The sequence below is a fragment of the Triticum dicoccoides genome, chromosome 4B (genome assembly GCF_002162155.2).
Source record: "Triticum dicoccoides isolate Atlit2015 ecotype Zavitan chromosome 4B, WEW_v2.0, whole genome shotgun sequence".
Lineage (NCBI taxonomy): Eukaryota > Viridiplantae > Streptophyta > Magnoliopsida > Poales > Poaceae > Triticum > Triticum dicoccoides.
The window spans coordinates 367,609,993-367,627,917 of NC_041387.1; positions in this window are offsets into that span (position 1 = coordinate 367,609,993).

A 17,925-nucleotide genomic window follows, 5' to 3' on the forward strand; every position below is an offset into this window, starting at 1 on the left:
GAGCTGATGCTATATGGTGGGATAATGCTAAAGCTATGTGGCCTGCGGACGAAGAAATCAATTGGATTAATTTCAAGGACCATTTCCGCAAGTACCATATTCCCACCGGTATTATGAAGGTGAAGCAATGTGAATTCCTTGCTCTCACCCAAGAAAGTCTGTTAGTAAGTGAATATTTGCACAAGTTCAATTGTTTGGCCCGTTATTCTCTCTATGATGTGGCCATGGAAGAGAGGAAGATCAACAGGTTTTGTCGGATTGGGATTCGCAAACCCTTGAGAGGTTCGAACTCTCGGGTGCGTGCGGAGATCTCAACCTACCCAGCCTGCCTACTCACAATCCTACTAAGCCTAGTGCGTCGAGCTCGAAGAGACAAAGATACATAGCAGTTTATCCTGGTTTGGGCCACCTTGCAGTGTAATATCCTACTCCATCGGTTTAGTGGATTCCCTTGAAGGGCTGAGGATGAACTAGTACAGTGGATGAACTGGCCTCAGGAGGTGACGTGTTCTTCATCTCAGAGGAGTTGGTGAGATGTGACCTCGATCAGATGCCCCTCTATGGTGGTGGCTAGTCCTATTTATAGTGGCCTTGGTCCTCTTCCCATATGTTGGCGGGAAGGGATCCCACAATGACCGTATTCGTAAGGGGACAAGTAGTACAACTTATCCTGATAAAAGTAGTATTCGCCTGCCAAAATCCTCTGGTCGTGAAGCTGTGGTGGGCTCGGCGATGACCTCCGTGCTGCTGTCCTGGCGGTCTTGGTTTTGTTGCACCAGAATGGAAACCTTTGCCTGATTCCTCGGGACTCTGCGCCTGTAGCTTGCCTCCCTTGCACTGAAGAGGAAACTGGCGCTCTGCCCCCGCTGGCGCCCGCATGGTGCCCGCCTGGCCTTGGTCATCATGGCTCACGTCAACTGAGCCTCATGAGGTGCACCTTGCATAGAACTCTCCGCCCCTCGGGAGCCAGCCTGAAGAGGCTGATCCCCTCGAGGGTCTTGGCATCGTCCGCATCGCGAGGCTTGGCCCCTCGCGAGGGGATTGAGTTGTTGATGTCGAAGCTGGGCCATACCGGGCCTTCAATAGAGCCACGTGGTGGGCCGCAGGCAGGCAGGTCCAGACACTCCCATATCCAGAACGCCGACAGTAGCCCCCGGGACCAAGGCGCGCTTGAAGTTGGCTTCCAGGCGAAGCCAAAGGGCAAGTGTGGAGCGGCTCGGGTGCTAACCTCCTGCGGCCTTGATGACACGTGGCGGTTGATGGGACATGGGCGTCTCCACTTCCCCATGCCGCCTCGGCAACTGTTCGACTTGACAGAATGATGCGGCATGCAGAAGATCATCATGGCGCGAGGTCGTGGAGGCTGGCGTTTGGCCTTCCTTGGCTATAAATGAGGGGGGTGGCAGAACCCCTCGCTCATCTCTCCTTCGTCTTCCCGCCGCCTGCTTCTTATGTTTCTCGCTTCCATGGCGTCACCGAGGAGGTTTTTGGTGGCTGAGAAGGGGAAAGCTTCCAAGGAGGGACCGGCCTCTCCGCCTCCCAAGAGAGGTCGCGGTCGTCCCCGCAAGCATCCCGCGGCTCCTGTGGTGGCCCCTAGGGGGCGCGGGCGCCAACCCCCTAGAGCCGGCGCTTCTCTTGGATCCCGCGATGACACCTCTTCTCGTGGCGGGGGCCACTGGCTTCAGAGCAGCCCCCATGATGAGGGGAGGCGCGACGTGATCGTGCGCACGCCTCGGACGCACTCCTCCTCTTTGGAAGTGCTCCTTGAATTCGTGGTGTGGTCAAAAGAGCCCGGCCGTCACCTCGCTCCCGCTTCCGCATTTCTTCTCTGGCAAGCTTCCTTCCTCAGGGCTCGATGGTCTCTGGCTGCAGGTCAATGGCTGCTACAGCAGAGCTTCATGGGTCGGGGCGGAGGTCGCCGCCTCCAGCAGCGTGGTCCTGACCCGCGGCTGGCAGATGTTTGCCCGTGCGTGAGGCCTGGGCGGAAGGTGCACCCTCCACTTTAAGAATGACGGACTGGCGACCCTCTATGTGAGGGTGTTCAAGGAGGAGGGTCGTTGCGTGGGGTGCTGCCCGGAGGATGGCAGCGGATGACGAAGGTGGCGAAGGTGAGCTTGGCCTTTGCAGCGTGCACTCCTCTTCCCGCGACGGCAGCTCTTCCTCGGATGAGAGCTCGAGCAGTGGTGGCTACGACCGGCCCCCACGTCGTCGTGCCCGGGTCGAGGATGTTGGTGGTTCATCCCGCTGCAACGCTCCAGTGAAGCTGGAGAGGAGCCAGGTGTGAGGCTGGGGGCCGCCAAACATGGACTCAAGGCCGGCCACAGCCCCAGGTCACCTATAGGGGAACTGGTGGACCGCTGGGCCACCTTGAGGCGCTGCTTGAGGATGCAGCGCTGGTGCCAGGTACGTACGCCTTGGGCCTTCTTTGTTTAGCCTTTCCTTTCTCCTGTAATTCGAAAAAAAGATGGTGTACCCCATGGGCGCATGTAATGAACTATGGCAGTTATGCCCTTTATGCTATGCTTGCTATCTTGATGCTGTGTTGTAACGTTTGCGCTCTGAGTAAGCTAGGATAGGAAACTTAGCTTGATATGTGCGCAGTGGTTTTCCGTCTCGTGAGGACCTGGCTTTAGGTACTCAACAAGGCCCCTTCCTAGGGAGCTGAAGGTCTCAGGCCTCGAGGGAGGCCTCGGGGTCTCAGGAGCCACCGCAGAGCTGCTTTTAGAGGAAAAGAAAAACTGATGAGCACCTTACTCCTCCTTATGCGAGCCCCCTGCCATAGATTAACTCTGACTTAATGCACCGCGTCGCGTTGCCCGGGGCGGCACGGATATGAGGGGTGCTGATGCCTGTGAGCTTGATCGAGGGCTCCTCGCGAGGACAAGGCCGAAGCACCAGGGGAGCAGGGTTCGGTGCGGTGCGCGCGGGCGAGGGCAGATCCAAGATGCACACACCTGCCTGGCCCCACGCGCGAGGCGCGCAAGAGAAAGTGACAGGCAACTGCCACCTTTCTCCTGTCCCTAGGCCAAAAGCGGCTCAGGAGAAGAAATTAACTCGACGGACCAAAATTCGAAAGTACCAAATCCATTGAAAGATCACTAAAAACTGCAAGCAACTTCGGAAAGCAAAGGAACAGCCGCGCCCGGCACGTAATCTAATCTTCTCACCAGCGTGGAGCTAAGTGCTGCCACTAAGACGTGGGAGGGAGCCCCCATGAACTCCCAGGGCGACTCTCAAGACACTCCGGGGCATGTACAGCCCCACTCATTAGTACGTGAGAGTGTCACGAGCGGAGACTTTCATAGGCCTGAGCCATGCTTCACAGCCGGAGCCTTTCTTCAAGGGTAGAACTTTCGGAGGTGCTGGATGTTCCAGGCATTCTGGATGGGGACCCCGTCCTGTGTCTCCAGGTGTGCGGCGCCAGGCCTGGAGACACGGGCAGTCCTAAACGGGCCCTCCCACATGGGAGACAGCTTGTGCGGCCCCTCCCTGGAGAGCACCCGCATTAGGACGAGGTCGCCCACCTCTAGCGTCCTGGAGCAGATTCTGTGGCAGTGGTGCTGCCGCAGCACCTGCTGGTATCTTGCCCCCCGGAGCAAGGCTTGACGGCGGCATTCCTCCCCCAGCATGAGATCCATCCCCCGCGTGGCATCCTGAGGCGCCTCGTCGAATGCCAGGACCAGCGTGGAGCGATGCTTGACCTCGTGTGGGAGAACCACTTCTGCTCCGTAGACGAGGAAGAACGGCGTTTCTCCCATTGGCCTGGTAGCGGTGGTGCGGATGGACCACAACATGGACTATAGCTCGTTGAGCCAGCCCCTGCCACAGGCCTCGAGCTTCTTGTTGAAGGTTCTTGTCTTCAGGCCCCTCAGGACTTTGGCATTGGCCCGCTCGGCTTGGCCGTTGCTCCGGGGGTGTGCTACTGAAGCGTAGCATATGTGCATTCCAAGGTTAGCACAGTATGTTTTGAAAAGGTTGCTAGTGAATTGCGAGCCGTTGTCGGTAATGATGCGGTTAGGGACCCCAAATCGACTCACGATTCCCTTGATGAACTTGATGGCCAATCCAGCTGGAATGGTGCGAACGGCCTCCACCTCCGCCCACTTGGTGAATTTGTCGATGGCGACGTAGAGGTATCGGTAGCCCCCTGGCACTTGAGGGAACAGCCTCAAGTTGTCCAGCCTCCAGACCACGAATGGCCATGTGAGCGGGATTGTCTGGAGGCCCTGCGCGCACTACTGAATTTTCTTGGCGTGGAACTAGCATGCCTCACAGGAACGCACCAACTCCGTGGCATTGTTGGGCGCGGTGGGCCAGTAGAAGCTGCTGCGAAACACCTTGCCCACCAGAGTGCATGAAGAGGAATGATGCCCTCAGTCCCCACCATGTATGTCCACTAGCAGCTCAAGCCCCTGCTCCCTGGAGATGCACCGCAATGAAACGTCATTGGGCCTCTTGCGATATAACTCACCGTCCTGGATGCATTACACAGTGGCTTGACGACCCATGTGCTCGGCATCCTCCTCCTTCTCTAGCAAGGTCCCTTGAAGTAGGTACGCCTTGAACTCTGCAGTCCAGCACCCCTCCTGAGACTCGATTGCAAGCAACAGGTGGGCCCCCGTGGGGTAGCTACATGCTGGGGCGCCCGTCGAAGGCACCTGGGGCAGGTCCTCCTTAGGCGGTGCTAGAGTCGTTGTGGGGGGAGCCGCATACGGCTTGAAGAGCCGCTCCTCAAACACCCCCGGCTCCTGAGGGAGCCTTCTGGAGGCTCTCTTGGCGATATCATCCGCCTCCTTGTTCGTCCCTCGTGGCACGTGATGCAGCTCCAAGCCCATGAACCGCTTCTCCATCTTGCGTACCTCTTCTATTTATGCCTCCATGTGCTCGTCCTTGGGCATGTATTCCTTGTTGGAGAAGTTGATGAGGAGATGAAAATCGCCCTTGATGGTGAGGCGCTTCACCCCTAGCGCCGCCGCGGCCCTGAGACCAGCAAGCAAGCCCTCGAATTCCGCAATGTTGTTGGAGACCTTATCGCCCTACCGGAAGCAGAGTTGCACCACGTTGTAGAGATTGTACTTGGTGGGCGAGATGAGGACGGCCCCTGCTCCTGCGCCTTGTCGCGCGAATGCTCCGTCAAAGTACATGATCCACCCGTCTGGTTCCTCGTCTCCTGGTAAAAGGGAGCGGTCCTCGCTCACCCCATGGTCGGGGATGTCAGTCCATTCGGCCACGAAGTCCCCGAGGGCCGCACCCTTGATAACCCTAGTGGTGCTAAACTCGAGATGGAACACCTGAAGCTCGATGTTCCATTCTGCAACTCGCTCGGCGGTGTTCGTGCTCCGGAGCACCCTCTCCAGTGGGTACGCCGAAACAACCTTGATGGGGTGGCCTTGAAAGTAGTGGCATAGCTTTTGGGAGGCGACGAGGAGCGCGAGCAAGAGCTTCTAGGGCATGGGGTAGCGCGCCCATGCCTCCCTCAGCACCGTGCTGACGAAGTAGACAGGGTGCTCAACGAGGAGAGAGGCATCAACAGATTCTTGCTCTTCCTGAGGGTGTGGGTCTTCAATGGCTTCACGAGGCCCGTCCTCGGGAGCCCCCCAGCTGTGGGGTCAATCGTAGCCTCGGGACGAATATCGACCACTAGGTCGGCCGAGGCCCCTGACACATTGTCCTGAGGGTGTTGCCACTTGCTTGGTGGTTGTGCATCCTGGCGTGGTTTCTTGGACGGGCGCTTCTTCCTTAGCGCCACCAGGGCGGCACTGGTTGAGTGAGGGGTGACTACCAGATAGAGCGCCAAGGGCTCGAGAAGGCGCGGCGCCACCATCACTGACGGGCTAGTCAGATATCTCTTGAGGTCTTGAAAAGTTGCATCTGCCTCCGGGGTCCACTCGAACGGTTCCTTCCTTTTCATCAGCTTGAGGAACGCGAGGGCGCGCTCCCCCAGCTTGGAGATGAAGCTCCCAAGTGACGTTATGAAGCCCGCCAGCTTCTGCATCTCCTTCAGGGTCTGCGGGGGGCTCATGTCTTCTATTGCCTTGACCTTCCCTGGGTTGGCCTCGATTCCTCTGTGCGATACCAGGAAGCACAACAGCTTGCCAGAGGGAACCCCGAACAGACACTTCTCAGGATTGATCCGAAGATCCACCTTGCGCAAGCTGGCAAACGTCTCCTCCAGATCTTCTATCAGGGTCCTGGCCTCCCGAGACTTCAACACTATGTCATCAACATAGGCCTCTGTGTTTCTCCCGAGCTATGAGCCCAGGGTGATATGCATCAGTCGCTGGAAGGTAGCCCCGGTATTACGCAGCCCGAAGGGCATGTAGGTGTAGGAGTACACCCCACAGGGGGTCAGGAACACCATTTTCTCCACATCTTGCATGACCATCTTGATCTGGTGGTAGCCCGGGAAGGCATCCAAGAAGCACAACAGGTCGCATTCAGTGGTGGAGTCCACGATCTGGTCAATACGGGGAAGCAGGAAAGGATCTTGCGGGCATGCCTTGTTATGGTTGGTGAAGTCGACACACATGCGCTCCTTCCCTCCTTTCTTGGGGATGACGATGGGGTTCGCCAGCCATTCCGGGTACCGCACTTCCATGATGACCCCTGCAGCTTGCAGCTTAGGGGTTTCTTGGACGATGAAGGCCTGCTTATTGGTGGAATAACGACGAGCCTTCTGGTTCATTGGTCTCAAGTTTGGTAATACCTTCAGGTGGTGCTCAATTATTCCCCTCGTGAACCCGACCAGGTCTTTGGTCTCCCAAGCGAATACATCCTTGTTGGCGCTCAAGAAGTCGACCAACACTTTCTCTTGGTCCCGAGGGAGGCTATCCCCTGTGGTGAAGGTGGCACTGGTTATTCCCTCCTTGTTGACCAGCACTTGCTTCGTCTAGGCCCGGTCTTGGGAGAACAACTGCTTCTTCTTGGCCGGCGCAGCTCCGGGGGCTTCTGGGGCCCCCTTCTCATCAGGCAGCGCGGATGCCGCAGACCTGAAGGCGAGCTTGAGTGCCTACAACACGTCCTTGGTGTCCCCTGCCACTGTGAGGACACCGTTGCTGCTAGGCATCTTCATGAGGTTGTATGCTGGGTGAGTCGCCGCCGCGAAGTTGGACAAGGTCGGGTACCCTAGGATGGCGTTGTAAGGCAGGTCGATCCTAGAGATGTCGAAGTCGATGAGCTCGGTGCGGTAGTTGTCGCAGGTCCCCAAGGTGACAGGGAGGCAGATCTGCCCTAAGGGGCTGGTGGAACCACCGCCGACCCCAGAGAAGGGCTTGGTGGGGCGTAGCCGGTCGGGGGGCATGTGCAGCAGGCCAAATGTTTTTGCAAAGAGCACGTTGAGTCCGGCTCCACAGTCGATGAGGGTCTTGGTGACCGCCACGTTGCAGATGGTGGGGGCGCAAAGCATCGGGAGCGCGCCCACTCCGGTTGTGGCGGCCGGATGATCCTTGGGGCCGAAGGTGAGGTCGGCCTTGGGTGCCACCCAGCCCGGAGGAGCCCCCGAGACCGCCTGGGCGGCGCTTACTTGTCCGTAGAACTATTTGATGTGGCGGTCGTAAGGCGGCGCCTGCGAGCCACCTAGGAGAGCTGCAACGATGGGGGGGGGGGGCGCCGGTACCGCGTAGCGCGCGAGGAAGAGGCCGCACAGATCCTCCCAGGAGGCCATAGAGGACCCTGGCAGGTTGAGCAACCAGGCGCGTGGTGCGCCTAAGAGGGCCATGGGGAGCCGGTTGGCCTTCACCTTGTCGTCTCCGCCGGCCGCCCAAACTCCTTCCTCGTACGCATGGAGGAAGCCGTCCGGATCCGCCGCGCCATCGTAGCGTGGCTGCATCTCCGGTCTGAACTTGGGTGGACACTCCACCCGCCGCGCGGAGGGGGTGAAACAATGCAGCCTCGACGCATCTTCGGAGGTGCGTGTCGGCCGAATCGACAGAGGAGCGCCCGCCATCGGAGCTAGAGGCGCGGACTAGCGGACGGGGCAGAAGATCTCTGGCGCACCCCTACCTGGCGCGCCAAATGTCGGATTATGGGATCCGCAAACCCTTGAGAGGTTCAAACTCTGGGGTGCATGCGGAGATCTCAACCTACCCAGACTGCCTACTTGCGATCCTCCTAAGCCTAGCACGTCGAGATCGAAGAGACAAAGAGACACAACAGTTTATCCTAGTTCGGGCCACCATGCGGTGTAATACCCTACTCTAGCATTTTGGTGGATTGCCTCGAAAGGCTCAGGATGAACTAGTACAGTGGATGAACTAGCCTCAGGAGGTGAGGTGTTCTTGAGCTCAGGGGAGCTGTTGAGATGTGACCTCGATCAGATGCCCCTCTATGGTGGTGGCTAGTCCTATTTATAGTGGCCTTGGTCCTCTTCCCATATGTTGGCGGGAAGGGATCCCACAACAGTCGGATTTTAAATGGGACAAGTAGTACAGCTTATCCCGACAAACGTAGTCTTTGCCTGCGAAAAGCCTCTGGTCGTGACGCTATGGTGGGTTCGGCGATGACCTCCGTCCTGGCGGTCTTGGTCTTGTTGCACCAGAATGGAAACCTTTGGCTGATTCCTCGGGATTCTGCGCATGTGGCTTGCCTCCCTTGCACCAAAGAGGAAGCTGGTGCTCTGCCCCCGCTAGCGCCCACCTGGCGCCGGCCTGTCCTTGTTCATCATGGATCACGTCAGCTGAGCCTCGTGAGGTGCACCTTGCATAGAACTCTCTGCCCCTCAGGAGCCATCCTGAAGAGGCCGATCCCCTTGGGGGTCTTGGTGTCGTCCGCCCCGCGAGGCTTGGCCCCTCGCGAGGGTCTTGAGCTGTTGATGTCTAAGCTGGGCCATACCAAGCCTTCGACGGAGCCATGTGGTGGGCCGCAGGCAGGCAGGTCTGGACACCCCCATATCCAGAACGCCGACAGGTTTCTCGGAGGATTAAATCAACACCTCAGGTGCACTCTCAGTATGCTCGAGTTCCCAGACATCCAGAATTTGGTAAAGAAATCCCTCATTGCAGAGAGGGAGAACAAGCCTATGCACGACAACCGTCCCACGAATAATGACCACAAGCGTAAATTCGAGCCTAAGAAGGACAGACAACTAGTGTAGAAGGCTCAAACCTGGCAGCAGACGCAAGTTGAGTACAAAACAAATTGGCAGCAGATTGTGAACAAGACCACTACTCAAGTCAAGAATGTCGTGACCAGTCCAATGCACGAAGAGTGTCAGCGCAACAACTCATGTTTCAACTGTAGGCAAACCGGACATTATGCCAGACAGTTCCCCAAGAACGACAAGTCAAATGCCTCCCGGCCGCAAGTCAACCACATGGGGCCATACCCTGTCCAGAGGACCATCCAAGAGCAAATTCACCACCTCTCCGCAGACGAAGCGCAAGAAGACCCAGATGTCATCATTGGTATGTTTCCTGTTAATAGCACACCTGCAACAATTTTGTTTGACTCTAGGGCTTCCCACTCTTTTTTTTCGTGGAGTTTCGTTGCCCAAAAAAGATTTCCTTTCTCGATTTTGCCAAAAAGTATGACGGTACAATCCCTGGGATCCATGCTCAAAAGCAATCTGGTCTACCGTAATTTGGAAATTGATATCAAGGGAGTCCATTTTCCAACTTCTTCGATAGTCATCGAGTCTGCCTAGTTGGATGTTATTTTGGGAATGAACTAGTTGACCCAATATCAAGTATGCATCAACTGTGCGACCCGAGAAGTCACCTTAACAAGCCAAGAATGGCGATCCAAAAAATTCTACGCCCGTAGAAGCATCCCCAAGAGAGAATTGGTCTTCACCGTTGTAGCTGAAGAATTGGAATTAATTCCTGTGGTCAGTGAGTTCCCTGATGTATTCCCTGAGGAATGACCAGGAATGCTGCCAGACCGAGAGCTTGAGTTTGCAATTGACCTTGTGCCCGGGACCACACCGTTATATAAGAAATACTATCAAATGCCTTCGTCAGAACTAGTGGAGTTAAAGAAACAGCTTGATGAGATTCTTTAGAAAGGATATATCCGTCCGAGCTCTTCACCATGGGGACCACCTGCAATATTTGTGGACAAGAAAGACAACAGTCTCAGAATGTGTCTGGACTACCATCGGTTGAATGATGTCACTATCAAGAACAAATATCCACTGCCAAGGATTGATGATTTATTTGATCAACTCGGTGGGGCAAAAGTATTTTCCAAGATTAATTTGAGGACCGGATACCATCAGCTCAAGATCAAGAAGGAAGATATTCCTAAGACCGCATTCACTACCCGATACGGTGTTTACGAATATACAGTGATGTCTTTCGGTCTCACCAACGCCTCGACCTTTTTCATGCATATGATGAATAAGGTATTCATGGATTTCTTGGATAATTTTGTGGTGGTCTTCATCGATGACATTCTCTTATACTCAGAAAGTGAAGAAGAGCACAAGGTACATCTAAGAGCAGTCTTGCAGAGACTCCGTGACCATCAGCTCTATGCAAAATTCAGCAAGTGTGAGTTTTGGCTCAAGCAAGTCAGATATTTGGGCCATATCTGTCAGCGTAAGGCATAGGTGGATCCTAGCAAAGTGAAAGACATGCTTGATTGGGCAGCACCCACGACCGTATCCGAAACCCAGAGTTTTCTTGGATTAGCCGGGTACTACCGCCGCTTTATTGAAGGTTTTTCCATGATTGCCAAGCCAATGACAGAGCTCCTCAAGAAATATAAGAAGTTTGAATGGACTGAGGAATGTGACAAGAGCTTTAACGAGCAAAAGACTAGATTAACATCAGCACCAGTGTTGACTCTCCCAGACATCTACCGCAGCTTTGATGTGTACTGTGACGCATCTCGGAAAGGTATTGGATGCGTACTCATGCAAGACGGCAAGGTTGTGGCCTACGCATCTCGCCAGCTATGACCCCACGAAGGGAATTATCCTATGCATGATTTGGAGTTGGCCGCAGTTGTGCACGCTCTAAAAATTTGGAGACATTACCTCATTGGAAAAAGGTGCTAAATATTTACCGACCACAAGAGTTTCAAATATATATTCACTCAACTAGACTTGAACCTTCGATAGAGAAGATGGCTCGAGTTGGTCAAGGACTACGACCTGGGAATAAATTACCATCCGGGTAAAGCCAATGTGGTTGCTGATGCCCTCAGTCATAAGCCTGTCAGTTTAAATGCCATGATGGAGTCATTGCCTCCCGAACTCAAACAAGAGATTGCTTAGATTAACTTGGTGATTGTGAATGCCGGTCTTGCAAATGTGTTAGAAATAACTCCTACCCTCGAGGATGAGATTCGCATGGCCCAGGTAGATGACTCAACTCTACAACAACATGTCAAGCGTGTGCAAGAAGGCAAGACCCAGGATTTCTCAAAGAATCCGCAAGGTACACTAAGGTGTGTACCTAAGCAAGCAGACCTGCACTACAAAAAAATACACTTCCGTGATGATACGTGTTTGTCACAGTAGGTCGCGTTTCTTCTCATGCATGTACATCCATGACGATTTTATGAGAGAATCAAGATAGTCATACCTGTGATGTCGTAGAAGTGTTCCATGGCATTACCAAAATTATCATCACGGAAGTGTGCACTTCCATGACGATAAATCACGCGTCACAGAAGTGCTTTCGTCAAGGGTGACTGACACGTGGCATCCACCGTAACGGAACACCGTTAAGCTATTGGGTCAGGTTTTGGATCCGATAACCCGTTAACAGCCCCGACCAATGGGGATTTTCGATGTGTAAAATCATCATTGGCTGGAGGAAACACGTGTCGGCTCATCGTTGGGACAGATGTCATCCACTCATTGGACAGAAGGCGCCTATGATACGTCGGCACGTGGCACGACCCAACAGAGGCCCATTCCTGTGAAAAGGCCGGCCCATTTGACTTGGTCAAAAGGTGGTGGGCTGGCCCATGGAAAGCCTGTTAACGGCATGTTCGCATGTTGCCCATTTACAACCCGCTAACCCAAGGCCGGTTACGCCCTATCCAAATTAGGCATAGTAGCGTCATCTGGGCCATCCAATATGATTCCATCCCGTTTTCACTTCTGGCCCATGTATGGCGCATGACGTCTTACGGCCCATATGAGGCCCTTTTTAACTCTTGGCCCATTAATGGCCCGCGGTGAAACTGGCCCGTAATGAACAGTGTATCACTTTACACCCATCAACGGCCCGTGGTGAAACTGGCCTGTAATGAACAGTGTATCACTTTATACCCATTAATGGCCCGTTATTCCGTTGGGCCATATCCAGCCCATGTTATCTTTCGGCCTTCTAAGAGCCAATTTATTCTTGGGCTCATTTCCAGCATTCATTTACTTATGGCCCGTTACTGTCATTTTCTGCTTGTGGGCCAAATTCAGCCCGTGGTTACAGTCGGCCCGTTTGTTAATACGTTGGGCCGTTTTCATAGCGTCATCAAATACGGCCTATTAACGATGGCCCGTTATGGTCGGCCCATGAACGGACGATTCCAACTCTAGCCTGTTTACAGCCATAATGCGACCTGTTATTGGCCCATGTTTGGCCAATCGATCATACGTCCCGTATAAGGCCCATTGATGATACGGCCTGTAGAAGGCCCATTGTTTCTACGGCCCGTAGAAGGCCCATTGTTTCTACGGCCCGTAGAAGGCCCACTGTTTCTACGGCCCGTAGAAGGCCCACTGTTTCTACGGCCCGTAGGAGGCCCAGTGTCACTACAGTAAATATTAGCCCTTGGTTATTGTGGCCTAGTTTTAAAAAATAGGTTATTGCAGCCACTAGCAAACTGCGGAAAAAGAAGTGCAATGACTACAAGCAAACAAATAAACAAGACAACAAGGAAATAAATAAGCAAGCAACTTACAATAGGCTATCACGGCTATCACAAATATTACATCCACTGGGCATCAAAGTTCGCCACCAGTGCAAATAAACGCGCCGACAAAAGAATATACAAAACAGAGAGCACTTCAGAAGGCACTAGGCCTGGCAAGGTCGGGCCCCCCAAATAGCCGAAGAAGCTGAGTAGACCTCAGTTGTGTCAACAATAGATGCATCAACAGTATACTTATATCATGATGGTGCGCACGGCAGTCCTCTGACATCTTCATTGCATCTTTGACTTCAAGTCGGAGCTGAGCTGAAGCAAGCCTATCCGCTTTAAGTTGAGACTGAAGAAGTCGAACTGATTGAGGCAGCGACTGCACAGAGGTTGTCTCACACCTGCTTGTGAGTAGCTTCAACTCACAGTCTTCATCAAGACAGGACCTTGGGGTCATCTTGCTGACCTCAAGATTGTTTGGCTCACTATCTTCCCTAAAGTTCTGCCTGGCGTAAGAGATACGACTCTGAAAGTGTTGAGGATATAACTATTTGTGTAAGCCGCCTAGGAGGGGCTGTGTTACGCAAAGAAGACTCATCAGAAAGAAGCCCAAGGCCAAGCATGAAGTTGGCGGCTCAAATAAGGGTCTAAGGCCCACAGGCGGCTTAAGGCCCATAGTAGTAAACCGCCATGATGATATGAATTGTAACATAAGGTAGATTTAACTAGTCACCGAGCCGGACACTGTCTATGAGCTGGCCGGGACTCCATAGGCCGCAGGGCGTCCACCCGTGTATATAAGGGGAGGACCCGCTGGCGTCTTAGGGCAAGAAACAACTCATCGAGAACCGGGCATAGCGTATCTCGCTCCCTGGTCATCGAAACATCAAGCAATATCAACCCAACTAGACATAGGCCTTACCTTCACCGTAAGGGGCCGAACTAGTATAAACCTTTCGTGTCCCTTGTCCTGATTAACCTCTTCAAGCTTCCTAGTTGCGATGGCTCCACAACTAAGTCCTTTCACTAGGACATCTAACATGACAATTCCACGACAGTTGGCGCCCACCGTGGGGCTGACGCACGGTGGATTTGAGTTCTTGAAGGGCAACTTCGAAGGGCTCAAGGGATACATAGTGGGTCGGATGACCAAGAGTCATCGCGGCAAGATCTACATTGACGACGAAGGCTGGGGCCCCGACGCCGGCTCAATTGAGTACGGGTACCGGGTCCCCTTTGGTGGGATCCACGTCTTCATCAGCCGGATTGGTGAGCCGGGCCTTGAGCCGGACAACTGCACCGACCTCGTCGAGACGGCTCAGCGTGCGAGAAAGGCCCGAGTTCAACCCATCATGAAGCGTGCCTTCATGGGCTGCATCCACGGAGAGGAACTTTCTGAAGGATCTGAAGATGGTGGCGAGACGGCCGTCCTCTCTGATGGTGATTCGTCCGCCGGTTCAACAAATTCGCTGTACAAAGTGCAAGACGGCATGCTCGGGGGCTGTTCCGATGGCACCAGTATTTCGGACCCCTATGAGCCGCCAAGATGGGTAGGAGTCTTCATGGCTGGGACTCAACCAGGCCAAAACTCTACAGCCGCTATGACAATAATGTCCGGGATAGGAGCAGCCGGGACAGGAGGCCTTGTGCACCCGTCGGCTCAGGTACTGATATATCTCATGGATAAGCTTACGGCCCTGTTAACCGCCATAGTTATTCCTGCAAATAAAGATGAGCATGACGCGGAGGTGGCACGGGTGCGCGAGGAGATAGCTCGGGCCAAGGAGGCCTTGGCAGCTGAGGACACCGGGTTAGCCACAGAAGGGGCGGCTTTGGATGCGCGAGCACAGCGGTTATAGTCAGAAGCCTACCAGCTCACGATGACCCTAAACGCGTCTAACGAGGTGATGAGGAGGAGACATTAGAAAACCCAGTCCTGTTTACCTCCGGTTTATGATCCTTGGAATCTTTTTGCTACACCCGGAGCCGGCCCAAGTAACCCGCCAGATGCAAATCAGTTTATGACAGCCGGAACAGGAGGACCGGCTCAGCCTCGGGAGATGGCACCTCCTCATGGGAGCATGGCACCGCCCCGTTACGTGCCGATACCTCCGGGTCACTTTTCCAACCCCATGGAGAACTTAATCAGAACATCGGCGCGCTTGGCGGCTCTCCCAGTAGACGGTGATGATCCGACAGCGGTGCAAACCCGGAGGGTCAGAGAACTTATCCAGAAGGCCCTGGCTCAGCAAGAGACTTATTCTTATAGCCGAGACATGATTCATTCAACTCGTCCGCCTTGGTTAGCACCGCCTCGTCAAAACCGGAGTCCAAGTTACAGTAGGCACATGGAGTCAGAAGCTTTATCAAGTAACGCCCAGCACCGTAACCAGCCCGGTGGCTATAATCTGGTGCAAGACCGAATACATCAGGAGAACGAGCGGGCGGCTTAGCTAGCGGCTCAACAGACGGCTCATCAAGATTTCCCAGAGTATCCGACGACTTTCGTTGAGACGGGAGTGGCTACTAGAACCGGCGGTGTTCCTTGTTTGGTACCAGCTCTGCATAACGTACGTTTGCCCAAGGACTTCAAGGGACCTCGAAAGGTACCGAATTACACGGCCGACTTACAGCCCGGAGCGTGGATTGAAAGTTATGATATGGCCATGCAGCTGTTGGAGGTCAGCGACGCAGCAATGGCTAAGTACTTCACCATGATGTTAGATGGAACGGCCCGGTCCTGGTTAAAAGGCTTGCCACCCAATTCCATTAATTCATGGGCAGAGCTGAAGGCCTGATTCATCCAGAACTTCAAAGACACTTGCAAACAATCCATGTCAATCGTGGACTTAAAAAATTGCAAGTAGGAGGAGGGTGAATCCACGACTCACTGGGTACGCCGGGTCAAGGAGATAATACATTCATCTGACAAGATGGATGCCGGTTTTGCAGTACTTATGTTGGAGAAGAACTGTCGCTTTGAGCCGCTGAGACAGTAACTGGGGCGCCTTAGGCATGATTGCAACGACATGGGTACGCTGATGGCAGCTTTAGTCAAATATGCCGACTCTGATAGTGCCAAGGATCCCGCGTCTGATGAGGAAAAGATAGGGAAGGGAAAGAAGAATGGCAATGGAAAGGGCCAGCAACATAACCCGATGAATCAAGGGGGCAATAAGCGTAAGGCGGAGGGTAACCCGGAGTTTGTGGCCAATGCCAATGCGCAGGCTAATAACCAGAGATGTAAGGGAAAACCACCCCCTAGATCTGGCGGGTCAGGCCCATCTCTTGAGCAGCTACTCAATGAGCCTAGCCCGAGACACGACACCCGGGAACGAACCACCACCCACTTATGGAAAGATTGCGCGATCATGAAAGCTTTCAAGAATTCCAACATGTTTGATGTCAATCAGGGGCCAGGAGGTGGCTCAGGAGCGGGTGGCTTTCATGGCCCGGGCGGCGGTTCAAGCTCCGGCTTTCAGGGACATTAGGGCGGTTATAATCAATAGCAGTCTAGTCAAGGGGAGCAACAGGAGCAGCAGTCAGGTTATCAAAGCCATCCGAAGCAGCTGAATAGTGGGCAGTATCACGTGTTCACCACCAATTTGTGCAAACATGACCAGAAGATTCATAAGAGGGCCGTGAATTCTGTTGAGCCGGCGGTTCCCCATTATTTAAGGTGGTCCGAACAGCCCGTTGTATGGAGCAGGGCAGATCACCCCCTCTGAGTTGATAATCCGGGTTAGTTAGCTTTGGTGGTAGCGCCTCAGGTTGGTGGATATAAATTCACTAAGGTACTCATGGACGGGGGTAGCAGGATCAATATCCTCTATTATGAGACCTTTCAGCGCATGGGGTTAACTGATAAGAATTTGAAGGCGTCCAACACTGTTTTTCATGGAGTGGTTCCTGGTAAATCGGCTTACCGTGTTGGCAAGATTGAACTGGAAGTGGCCTTTGGAGATGAATATGATTCCAGGGCAGAGAAATTGACGTTTAAGGTAGTCAAAATCAGGAGTCCATATCATGCTCTGTTTGGGCGGCCAGCTTATGCCAAGTTCATGGCAAAGCCGTGTTATGTTTATCTGCAGCTTAAGATGCCGGGTCACAAGGGCACCATCACCGTGCATGGAAGTCGAAAGGTAGCCCTGGAATGTGAGGAGGGCGACGCGGCTTATGCTGAGTCCGTTTGTGCAACAGAGGAACTGAAGTTTTATCAAGACAACATTGACCCGGCGGATATGACCTCTCTAAAGAAGCCAACCACCGAGCATGACCCGGTGATCAAGTTTAAGTCGGCTACTGAAACCAAGCTTGTGGATTTCAATCCAGGTGATTCATCTAAACAGTTCAGTATCAGTGCCAATTTGGATCCTAAATAGGAAGGCGCGCTCATCGAGTTCATCCGTGAGAACCGGGACATCTTTGCATGGAACCTTCTGACATGCCGGGTGTACCAAGAGAACTCGCTGAGCACACTCTTAATATTGATCCAAAGTATAAGCCGGTCAGGCAGTTTCTTCGACTGTTCAACAAAGAGAGGCAGAAAGCTATTGGAGAGGAAGTCGCCCGGCTCTTAGCGGCTGGGTTTATTGTTGAAGTTTTTCACCCGGAGTGGTTGGCTAACCCGGTGCTCGTGCTCAAGAATAATGGCACCTGGCGGATATGTGTGGATTACACGGACTTAAATAAGGCTTGTCCGGCTGATCCTTTTGCTCTCCCCCGTATTGATCAAATCATTGATGCTATGGTGGGTTGCGAGCATTTAAGCTTTTTGGATGCTTACTCTGGTTATCATCAGATCAAAATGGCAGTTAAGGACCAGGAGAAGACGACTTTCATCACTCCGTTTGGAGCCTTCTGTTATGTATCTATGCCATTTGGGCTCAAGAGTGCGCAGGCGACTTATCAGCGATGTGTACAGAACTGCCTACACGATCAAATTGGGCGCAATGTTCATGCTTATGAGGATGACATCATGGTGAAGTCCAGAGAGAAGGAAACCTTGATATCTGACTTGAAAGAGACCTTTGATAATCTTCGGGTTTATAAGATGATGCTTAACCCGGCCAAGTGTGTGTTTGGTGTACCTGCAGGCAAGCTCTTGGGTTTTCT